Genomic DNA, 11,560 nt, shown 5'->3' on the forward strand with positions numbered 1-11,560 from the left:
TATTTGAAAAATTGGAAGGTTATTTTACATTTATTTTAAAGTTGATGAAGTTTATGAAATATTGTTTTAGAAAGAAAGAGTAAATGACTCGACAACTCGAACACTCTAGATTATCCAACCTAAACTATAAGGATTGGGTTGAGTTAGTTTTATATTTTTTTTTTTGTTAGGTTGGGTCTAGGGTTGAATAAAAGAAATTTGGGCTGACCCAATCCAATCTAAATTACATATATATTGGGGTCTTTTTAAATATAAAATCTTTACACTTTATAGCAAAAAGTTTTAATAATACTTTTGGATTTTTTTCCTATAAAATGTAAATATTTTTTGGGATTTTTCTATTTATAAGAATTTTCCTATACATTAATAAAAGATATATACATATATATATTTTAGAATTAAAGAATTTTTTATTTTTTATGTTTTTCTTTTAAAAATGTTTGTTTTTCATAAAATTTTTAATAGATATTATAGATATCTGATATGTAAGAATTTAGTTTTATGATATTTTAGTTATTAGATATGTGTTGTAAATAAATTTAAGTATTTTAAATTAATAAGAAAAAAACAATAAAAATCCAACAACCCAACCCAACCCAAAATTGAAGGTTGGGTTAGGTTGAAGACCATATTTGGATCATTTTGATTGTCAATTTTCGGGATGGTCCAACAAAAACGTAACAACCCAACCAAATCTAATGGTACACCCCTGATTTGAGGAATGTTGTATTGGAATTGATGAGATTTATGAGGTCTTAAAGTTGAAAGTGGTTTTCAATTAACCACTAGATCTATGTATCCATGGTGATTATCCATATGTTTTATGAACCTATTTCCACAGTGTACTAGTGTCAAGGTCGCAAAGGATGTAGGAAAATGTCTAGGCTATTGAATGTCAAATTTGGTTTTTTGAATCTTGGTCTCAATTGATATGAACCAAGACGTTCTCGTGTTACTTACAAGACCAATTACATGTTCAAGAGACAAGAAGCTATTGTTATCATTAAATTCTTTATACAAATAGAGATGAATTTGATTGGGGCATTTAGGCAATAACAAATCATCAGAAGCTCTATAATTGGTTTCATTTGGTTCTACAAGACCAATTACATGTTCAAGAGACAATTATGAGTTCATGCATAATGGGTCACTTGTAGATTTCCTTTTTGGGAATTCGAAACCAAGTTGGTATACTAGAATTCAACTTGTTTTAGGGACAGCAAGAGGACTATGTTATCTACACTAAGAGTGCAGCACTCAGACAATTCATTGTGATATTAAGCCACATAACATCCTTCTGGATGACTCATTTACCGCACGGATTGCAGACTTTGGTCTGGCAAAACTTTTGAAAAAAGATCAAACTCGAACTCTGACTGCAATTAGAGGAACCAAAGGATATGTAGCTCCAGAGTGGTTCAGAGGCCTCCCCATCACAGTGAAGGTTGATGTTTACAGTTTTGGAATATTGTTGTTGGAGATTATATGTTGTAGAAGGAGTTTTGAAGAGAAAGCACGGAATGAAGAACAAATGGTGCTGGCAGATTGGGCTTATGACTGCTTCAAAGAGAAAAAAGTAGAGATGTTGGTAGAAAATGATGAGGAAGCAAAGACTGACTTGAAGAGGGTAAAGAAGTTTGTGATGATAGCAATTTGGTGCATTCAAGTGGAACTATCCCTAAGGCCCACCATGAAGAAAGTTTTACAAATGTTGGAAGGTGCTATTGAAGTCTCTTTCCCTCCTGACCCATCTTCCTTCACTAGTACAATTTCCTAATGCTTTCTTTTTTTAAGAGGTTGTTGAAGTTTCTTTTGTGCCTCACCCATTTCATTTATCATTGCAATTCACTAACATAATTGTCTTCCATTAATAAATAATAGGATGCAACTTCACCTCTAAACTTGTTCCTTCTAAGAAAATTGTAGTAGATGGTCGAATAGCAATATGATTTTTAAAATTTGATCATTATTTGAAAATATTTATATATGACCATTTGATTGCTTTTGAGGACCCATCACTAAAATTTGTTTCTCTATTTTACTCCTTAAGCCATAAAGTACATTTCTAATTTTAAAAACGGGGCAACATACAAATGCCTAAATTTAAAAAAAAAAAAAAAAAAAAACGTTTTTGAAAATGTCTAATTCTAATTTTTATTTAATAAATATCTAAATACTTGTATTTTTTAATTTATCTAATTTAAAATTGACCAATCTACCCATCCCGAAAATCGATATGGTTTTAATTCAATAAAATCAAATTGAATGAAAATAAGTCTAATCTAATAATCAATTGACAAAATCGAATTGAAACAAAATATTAAAAACAAATTCCTATAACTATGGAGTATTTAAAAGGAAGTCTAACTAACTACAATAACCAAATCAACTAGAACAAATAAAATATATTATTTCAAACAAATTTCAAGGATTATTTAAAACAAAATCTAATTAACTAAACTAATCAAAGCAAATAAAATATAAAATATGATAATGTAAACAATAAAAAGTATTTTTTAAATAATAAAAAATATCTAAGACATTGGAAAATTTTATTCTTTTTTAAATATTCTCCAATACAGCATCTCCAACACAGCATGTCCAACAACATTTCCAACATCATATTGAAATAACATCCAACAAAACAAACAAAAACCATAAGGTGAATCCTACAATCCTACAAAACAAAGAAAATCAACACACTCTCAATACTACATGTTCTCAACCTGAAACCTCCACAAACACACAAAAACCACAAGTTAAACTCCAAAATAAGGATAACTAATTTCAACCCACCCCACACAACATTCAAATTTCATAAACATCCACAAACACATAAAAACTTCAAAAAAATACATCAAAATCCAATAGTTTGGCGACCATAACTGTAGGATAGCCAACAATTCATTATCATAAAGCTACTAGTAAGACATAACTACTTTGCTACCATAACGGCAGGATAACAACATAGTAGCCAATTAAATAATGAAGTAATCATACCTAATTTGATGGCCCTTCTCTCTGTGATCGTGTCATATCTTTTATCATTTTTTTCATTTCTTCCATTTATCTTGCATGATCCTCTCTCATTTTTTTTTAACGTCTTCAAGTTCCTTAATCCTTGAATGAGGTTATTTGACATTGGCTTTCAATTCCCTCACCTCCCTACTTTCCATTCATTGAGTATATGACGAACTCGATGAGCTGCTACCCCTTCTTGACTTAGGTTTAAGGCCCCAACCTAGGTTTTTTATATGATCGGGTCGTCTACCCAAAAAACCATCTCACAAATTTTGTCCCCTGTTAGTGGTTGGGAATCTTCTGAAGTGGGGTTGGATTGTAATTCTAACATTTGATTATGCACATATTAATTAAGTGTGTAAGTACGAGTGACTGAACTTAAAAATGAAAAACAAAATGAAAATAAAACAAAATTGATTACATGTGCATCCTCAGTTGTCTGATTCACGAATTTGCAACCTTTAGAGTGTATTTCTTTAAATAGGTCAACATGTTTTACTTCTCGATCTTATTTTTCCTGTAGCTCAAATTTAATTTGCAGGAACCACTTCAATCCGCCTACGTTGTCAAACAATAATTTCTCCCTATTCTTCCTATTCATCTCCAAAATTTCCTACATTCGAACAAGAAAAATTAAAAAGATATTTCGTATTAGTAAATGAAGTTCTTCACTCTGAAAACGGTCAAACAAATGGTCTATTCTTAAGCCAGCTAAGCGAGTTAGCACGTACTTGCTAAGGGTTTCTACATTTCCTGTAATGTTTGTGCAAATCTTCTCTGAATTCTTTGAACGAGTTTTGCATTTGATGTTCGATAAAATTATTAAGTGTTTAATTGAATAAATCAAGCATGAAATGAGACTATAAAATAATTAAGGAATCATTAGCATATATGATGTTTATGACAATCTAAAAGAACAAACTTATAAACTTACCAACAATTGACTCTTAGCCAATTCTACAAATTTGTTTGGAACATCAGTGAAAGTATGACATCGTACTGGAAATGCAGATCTGAAGGTGACACCAATCACATTACTAAATCGTATAGAATGTTTACAAATAGGCTTCTTCTCCCCTTCTTTGATCATGATTGGAATTCTCCCCCAATATTTTTTTTTTACGTATTTTCCAACTTGATATTCCGTGTGTTGGGATTGGTGTCCTAATTCTCTTGGAGTCTCGTAGTTTATAATAAATACACATTGTTATGAATAAAATAAGAGTTGTTTTATTTTGGCATTTACTCATATCTAATAAACAAAGCTCCATGGTTATCGTACGTAAACTTAAGCATGTATATGAGATATAAAAGTGGATCATGCCTTAAGTGATAACTTAAATAGGTTTGTAGTATAAGTATTAAGGAGGGATACCTGATCCTGGTGACACTATGGATATGGCCCGCTTTATAGAGGTTTGCAAGTGTTGTGAACTACTACAGATGGTAGATCATGACCATTCATGTGGAGACATGCGAACGGCGATGTCCTATACAAAGAGTTTGTATAAGATCGGACCACGAGATGACTAGTCTCTGTATATAATGTCGTTGATACTGGAGACTTACATTTCACCTAAACGACTACAGGTGACATAACCTCAATCCTGAGTGTTTTGGGAACTCCTACCTTTGAGTGCGGTCCTTTGATTAATATGGGTGAGAGTGGCCAAATTTCCAACTCAACATGCCTACCTTTTTGGGGATTTGTCTGATTTGGGAGCTGGAAACTCGGTTACACAAGATGAAATTCACTCCTTTCCTGATGGAGGGGTAAGTAGGTAAATTTATCCCTTAAAGGCTGATTCTGGGGCTTGAGCATACTGGCCATAACTTCTCTTTGGAAGAGAGGACTCAGTCATAGTTGGACTATGACTTATGTTCATTAGAGGGATCAGTGGTAACTACAGGGCATAACGGTTATTGGTCCAACTGTACTTACGAGCGATCTGTGAAGGGTTATCGCACTATTGATTAGATGAACACATAATATATTTGTACTAAGGAGAGTTCAGTTGTCGATCTTTAGTGGACTACCCTGACAGTTAACAGATGGTAGATCCCATGACTAAAAAGTTTGGTCAGCTATTCACGTACTGTTGGAGCTTCGAGCTACAGGTCCATAAGGTCCCCTTGGTATCTTAATGGATTTAAGTTGAGAATTAATTCTTGGTGTTGATTTGAAATGTTCAAATTGACAAGAGGTAACTCGATTATATATGATATGATTGGTGTGATGTATGAGATATATCAAGTGGAGAATTAATGTAAATGAGATTTATATTAAGAACAATGAAATAGAAAAAAAAAAACTATGGTTTATATGTTTCATGAGATGAAATATTAAAACTATAGGTTATAGATATAGTATGGCAAGTTAGTTATCATATATATTTATAATAGTATTAATTATTGGATAATTATCTCTCTTTCTCTAAAAACCAATTGAGTGAGATGTTATTGGTGGTTTCATGGTAACCGTGAGATAAAAGGAAAAATGTTTTCCTAAATTTATTAGATTTGTGAAAGTTACTATTCTCGAAGTTACTTACTGTTGGCTGTAAAGTGAAAAAGATTCACTAAATGATAGCTGAAGAGAGACTAAACAATCGTTGAGTGAACTACACAATAGTTCACTCAGTTGGCCATTAGCTAAACGATTGCAGAGCTTTTGCTAAACGATCGCATAACATTTGTTAAACGATTGGACATTGTCTATACGATAGACCTTTGCCATCTCCCACTTGTTCAATCTTTTACACGATTTTTTTTCCTCCGGTCTCATCCTCTAACCATATCCACACAGAGTCCACACTTCTGGATTCTCACACCGAGAATACCAAGGTAGCCATCGTGGTAGTGACTTACTCAACTCGACATAGTTTGAGGTTTTTAGAGGTCGTTCGTTGTGTTCGTGGTCTTGGAGTTCGTTGTGTTCTTGATTGTTGTGATCGTGCTATATTGCAGTCGTAGTGTTCGAGCATTCATGATTACTATCTTGCTGATTGTATGAGTGTTCAAGATAGAGGGATTTTGAAGATGAGTCTTCAAAGGTATGTTTGTTCTTTCCCTTGTTCTTATTGTAAAACATGCTATAACATCGTATGTTGCATGACCAATTAGTTTCTGTTTCTTGATTGTAATTATGTATGTTCAAATACGAATGGAATTTGAAACGATCATTCCGCTGCTCATGGAAATCCTCATATCTGATTTCTATCAATTGGTATCAGAGTCAGGTTGTTCTCATATTCCACATTTCAATTATGTTTTGAACTTCTTTTATAGTCATGGTGGGTTTTCTACATTGTGTTTAATTATTAAATGTGTTTGTGGATGACATTGATGAATGTTTACGGGTTAATTGCCTTAGTTTAAAGCTTTCTTTAAATTACAAAGTGTTAATTTATAAGTGCTCTTGTGTTTTTGGGCATAATTAACTTGCAATCGAGTTTGTAATTCAAAGTGTTTGAGTTAGTCGAGTCGTTTATGATGAAGTTTCAAAGCATGAAGTTGCAGTTCTCAATGGAGAAGAAAACCAAGAGTTTGGTCGTGTCGTATAGCCTCAGGTAAACGATTGTTGGAATTTAACTAAACGATCGTGTAGATTTTTCTATTCGATTGTGTAGTATTTACTAAATGAGGGGGAAAAGTGTTTGCTCTATCACATAGCATTGGTTGCCCGATCGCGTAGATGTTGGAGGTAGACGATCGAGTGGGAGCATTTGATGCTCATCATTTAGTAAAAAGCGTGCGTTAAACGATCGTGTAGTTAACATGCCTCATGGCATAGTCACTGCCTACACGATCACGCGGTATATGATACAAAAGCGCTCGCTCAGCGATCATTTAGACAATTGTGCTTCACCACATCGTCGTCGTTTAGAGATTGCGTTATGCGTTGCGTGTTGCACGATCGCGTACCTCGTGCTTCATCACATAGTAAAGGGTACACGATCATTGCTAAACGATCGTTTAGCTCTGGAAATGTAGGTAAACGATTGAGTAAAGCATTTACTCTTTCCTGTAGACGATCGTGGGGTGTTTTGGTACACGATCAATGGAGACATAGACTTCGATCGGACGGTTCAAGACCCGATTCGCCTGTTTGAAATGGAGACTCTTTGCATTTGTAATAGTTAGCTTTTCTTTTTCGAGGATTTGAGGCAATTCTTCCCGGTTCATCAACTTTTGTTTAATGTACATGGGATGTATGGGATTTATATGGAAAAGTGTTTGACATATAAATTTGAAACCCACCTTAGGTTGTGCAATTATTCATGCATCATGTATTATAAGTGTTATAATATAGCATGATGAAATTACAAGAAAGCATGCGTATGCATCATGAAATATAAGAGTTATCTTTATGTATGCAGTAAGCATATTCATGCGTCATCTTTATATTATAAGCGTCATAATATAAGGGTGAATGGAAGCATGTTTTTCTTGGTTCGTTGCTTATTTGTATAAAAGTTATATAAAAAGTAGCAACAAATGAACAATGCATGGAGCATGACACTTAGGCTGTTTTTAAGCATTATGAATGCCTTGTATGTGTCTACTTTGCATTGGTTTGGTCTTGGTTGTTTTCGGTTATAAGTGTTATAAAGGAAATTAGAACTAAATCGATAAGAAAGAGTTGTATGTAGACTTAGGGTGAACTCATGTTTTAAAATGGTTTTAAAATTGGATTGAGATAGACTTAAGTTCAAAGGTTCTAATGGGATTAGTAACCTAGTTTTAATCTTTTTAAATCGGTTTAATAGGATTAAATTGATTGGCATAAAAGATTAAAATTGTATTAGATCTATCTATAAGGGACCTTTTGTCTAAGGCGGGTTCTATCTAAGCTGGGGTACTTAAGCCGACGGAAACAGAACACCCCTACCTGGGAACCTACCTGGAAAGGTGAATTAGATAGATTTTCTAAAAGCATGCGACAGTTGGTCAAAGACTCCGTTAAAGAGTTTAATGGATGATGATCAAAAGTTGTTTCAACTATCCAAGATAAATGTTACACTTGGGAAAACCTAAAAAGTCACTTAGTTAAAATTCTTAGCCGTGTTTTTTCTAAGTCAACTAAACCCTAAGTTATAAAATACTCAGTGGGAGGAAGAGGTGTATCTGATATGTCAATGACTCCATTCATGTTTCTTCTTGAATGTTCACACCATGAGATTCATGCTTGGCCTCGTGGTTCCCTGGGAGCATCCCCCTTCGGATGGTGTTTACATGAGTCAATATCAAGGTGGATGAAGAGAGTGTTTATAGTAATTTGGTGAAGGGTGTGTGTCAATACGTCCTACGGTCTCTGTCATTGGTTCGCACCGTGAGATCATTTTACACTCCCTCGTGGTGCCTTGGGAGCGTCCCCCTTCAGATGGGTTTTGTGCAGTTGGTCAAAATCAAGGTAAACTTCATAAATGGATGGGGTCGCTTTAGTATTTGCCCCAATCGAATTTTTTCCCTTCGGATTGGCTGCTTGGGGTGGAACTCTAGGGCCTAAAATGGTGGGTCAAACTTACGGGAAATTATTAAGCAAGTTAATGATTTCTTGACCAAATCAATTATGGCTAGTCATTATAGGAGCAAGAGTTATTCTGGTATTAGTGACTGGTTGAAAATTTCTCAATTCAAAGAGGGATAATTGGCCTCCCTTCGGCGGCATTTGTCTTAAACCTTTGAAGTGTCATTACGAAACTAGATGTTACACGGGGTTCATGTTAGTCTTGCTAAACCTTATTGGATGTTGTATGTCTTTTCAACAGGCATTTGCTTAAAAACTAACGTAGGTAATTGTATTTTTGTTTTCAGCAACTTGTTAGTATTTTCGTTTAATTCCTCTAATTTGACCTATTACATATAGTGGAAAGAGTCTTGTAAAACATATTTCGTGGTAAACAACCTCGAATTCGTTATGGTTGAGGAATGTCCTCAAGTCTTGACCCTTGATGCACCGTGAAGTGTTTGCAATGCATATGAGGTGTGGATGAAGACTAATCCATTGGCTTGACTTCACATTTTGGCTAGCATACCTGATGTTTTGGCCAAAAGGGTTGAGAACATGTCATTGCACGCGACATCATGGACTCGTTACAAGATTTTTTGAACATTAGTACTTACTTTTCGAGCACAAAGGGATGGATGACAAAACCAGTAGTGTCAATTCCCAAGTTAAACTCTAGGAAAAGAAAGCAAGTGTTGCTGACTTTGCTAAGGTTCATAGACGAGAAGTGTTCTCTAAAATGCTACTTGGAGCTTATTTAGGTATTGATACTGATCCCACTACTCTCCAAAAGAGGAGGATGTCTAAAGACAGTAAATATGATTTATTGGTCTTGGAGACGTGTTTGGTAGAAAATGATGATTCTGCTTGGATCCTTAATTTGGGTGCTACTAATCACGTCAGTTCCTCTTACCAACAATTCAGTTCTTGGCAAACGTTGCTACAGGGAGAGATGACTCTTCGAGTCGGTACTGGTGAGGTTGTTTTAGCTGTTGTTGTAGGCAAGTTGAAGTTATTTTTGGACAAGAAACGTTATCTGTTACTAGATAATGTTTTCGTAGTTCCTCATATCACGAGGAACTTAATCTCGGTTTCTTTCTCATTAAACAAGGTTATATCGTCTCTTTTTTTTAGAATAAAGTGTTTATTTTCAAGAATGGAATGGAGATTGGTTTTGGTTCAATGGAAAGTAACTTGTATGTACTAAGGTAGTTAGTCATAAAATCCTTGTTTAATACTGAAATGTTCAGTACAGTGCAACAACTAAAAGACCAAAGGTTTCTCCTACAGAAAACACCCATCTTTGGCATCTAAGGTTAGGTCACATCAACCTAAATAGGATTGAGCAGTTGGTGAAAAGTGGACTTCTAAAATGTTTAGAAGAAAATTCCTTGCCGGTGTATGAATCATGCCTCGAAGGCAAGATGACCAAACGACCTTTTATTGGAAAAGGTTACAGAGCCAAGGAAGCCTTAGAGCTTGTACATTCTGACCTCTGTGGTTCGATGAGTGTTCGGGCTTGAGGTGGGCATGAATATTTCATCTCTTTCATAGATGATTATTCAAGGTTTGGGTATCTCTACCTAATGCAACGTAAGTCTGAAGCCCTTGACAAGTTTAAGAAGTATAAGGCTGAAGTTGAAAACTTGTTAGGTAAGAAGATAAAAACACTACGATATGATCGTGGAGAGTATATGGACCTCCAATTCCAGAACTATATGATAGAACATGGGATTGTGTTCCAACTCTTGGCCCTAGGTATACCTCACCAGAATGATGTATCAGAAAGGAGAAACAAAACCTTGTTGAACATGGTTCGGTCTATGTTGAGCTATGCTCATTTTCCAGACTCATTTTGGGGTTTTGCAATGGAGATTCCATGCTACATTCTGAACAACGTTCCCTTGAAAAGTTTTTCTGAAACACCTTTTGAGCTGTGGAGAGGCCGTAAAGGTAGTTTATGCCATTTCAGGATTTAGACATGTCCGACCCACGTGCTTGTGACTAACCTGAAGAAGTTGGAACCACGTTCGAATGTTTGCCTTTTTGTAGGCTACCCCAGGGAAACGAGGGGTGGATACTTCTATGATCCGAGTGAGAACAACGTGTTTATTTCTACGATTTCTATCTTCTTGGAAGAAGACCACATTAGGGATCATAAGCTACGAAGTAAGCTTGTTTTACGTGAGCTTTCTAGTGAGTCTAAGACTACTAAAGGTTCAACAAGAGTTGTAGAACAAATTACAAAATCAACAAGAGTTGTTGATGTCGTTACATCTAGTTAACAAGCTCAAGAGTTGATACTACCTCGACGTAGTGGCAGGGTTATGAACCCACCGAATCGCTACATGGGTTTAATTGAAGCCCATAACAACATTTCTAATGATGGGGTCGAGGATCCATTGTCTTTTAAGAAAGCAATGGAGGATTCTGACAAGGATGAATGGATTAAAGCCATGAACCAGGAGATGGAGTCTATGTACTTCAATAACATCTGGGAGCTTGTGGATCCACCCGATGGGGTAAGACCTATAAGGTGTAAGTGGATATATAAGTGCAAGCGAGGTGTAGATGGAAAGGTGCAAACCTTTAAGGCTAGACTTGCGGCAAATGATTATACCCAGGTTGAGAGAGTGGACTATGAGGAAACTTTTTCACCTGTTGGCATGCTCAAGCCTATCAGGATAATTCTGTCCATAACCACATTTTATGATTATGAGATATGGAAAATGGACGTCAAGACTGCCTTTCTGAATGGTAATCTTGAGGAGACTATCTACATGGCTCAACCAGAGCGATTCGTAGTTCAAAATCAAGAGCAAAGAGTTTGCAAGCATGATAGGTCCATTTATGGACTGAAACAAGCGTCTAGATCGTGGAACATTAGGTTTGACAGTGCGGTCAAATCATTTGGCTTTAATCAGAACGTTGATGAGTCCTATTTTTACAAGAAGATCATCAACAACTCAATAGCTTTCCTGGTACTGTATGTGGATGATATTCTACTCATTAGGAATGATGTAGGGTATC

The 11,560-nt window shown here is 35.4% G+C and overlaps 1 pseudogene; it reads left to right on the forward strand.

The window, feature by feature from the left end:
- Positions 1-801: 801 nt before the first annotated feature.
- Positions 802-1,809, forward strand: LOC150033077 (G-type lectin S-receptor-like serine/threonine-protein kinase LECRK2; annotated as a pseudogene).
- The last annotated feature ends 9,751 nt before the right edge of the window (positions 1,810-11,560 follow it).

Source organism: Benincasa hispida, chromosome 10, assembly GCF_027475165.1.
Source record: "Benincasa hispida cultivar pf3 chromosome 10, pf3_genome.v1.1, whole genome shotgun sequence".
In the NCBI taxonomy this organism is placed as follows: Eukaryota; Viridiplantae; Streptophyta; class Magnoliopsida; order Cucurbitales; family Cucurbitaceae; genus Benincasa; species Benincasa hispida.